We start from the raw sequence: 743 nt of genomic DNA on the forward strand, positions 1-743 counted from the left end.
ATTACTTCAATATTCATAATTTGAAAGCATATGGAAACTTACGGGAAACACATATAATTTAGTATTTTTTCTATGACGGCACAGTTTTTGCTTACCGAAGGGGAATATTTCTTTAATAGTTTGTGGAACTGTTCATCAGGAAGGCAGAAAGATTTGTTATAATCAAGTTCTTAATGACCATTAGTATAATGATAATGGGTATCAACTTTTTGGTCTGGAAAGCATTTGAATCCATAGAACTCTATAATATGAAAATATCACACAAAGTGCTTGTAATTTTCTGAAATTATATATATAATATGATATACAAGTTCAATACTTGTAAGACAAGTGCACCTTATGGACAGAAGTGAAAAATGAATTAATTCTTTCGCAAACGATGTCCAACCATATATTATTTTATGATCATATATTTTCATGTAAGAAGTAGTCACATATATGTAAGAATAACAGCAAAGGAGGCAATTGAGTAAATTCTGTTCAAGAAAAAATTCACAAAACTCATTTCAATTACTTCAAGAAGTCCAAGTACTTACGGAAGGCGTCGTTTTTTTGAGCTTTATCGACTCATGGAGAATGATATAACGAAAAAAAAAACAAATTCTTCTTGAATAGGGTACACAATTAGAATACCTATCGAAAGGAACACTCGAGTGTAAAATCCTGGAAACATGCAGTAAAAACGATCATTGAAGGTATGAACCGACTTGAGAATATTGTGCTACTATTTTATTTGCAAAATA

The sequence above is a fragment of the Teleopsis dalmanni genome, chromosome 1 (genome assembly GCF_002237135.1).
Source record: "Teleopsis dalmanni isolate 2A chromosome 1, ASM223713v2, whole genome shotgun sequence".
NCBI lineage: Eukaryota > Metazoa > Arthropoda > Insecta > Diptera > Diopsidae > Teleopsis > Teleopsis dalmanni.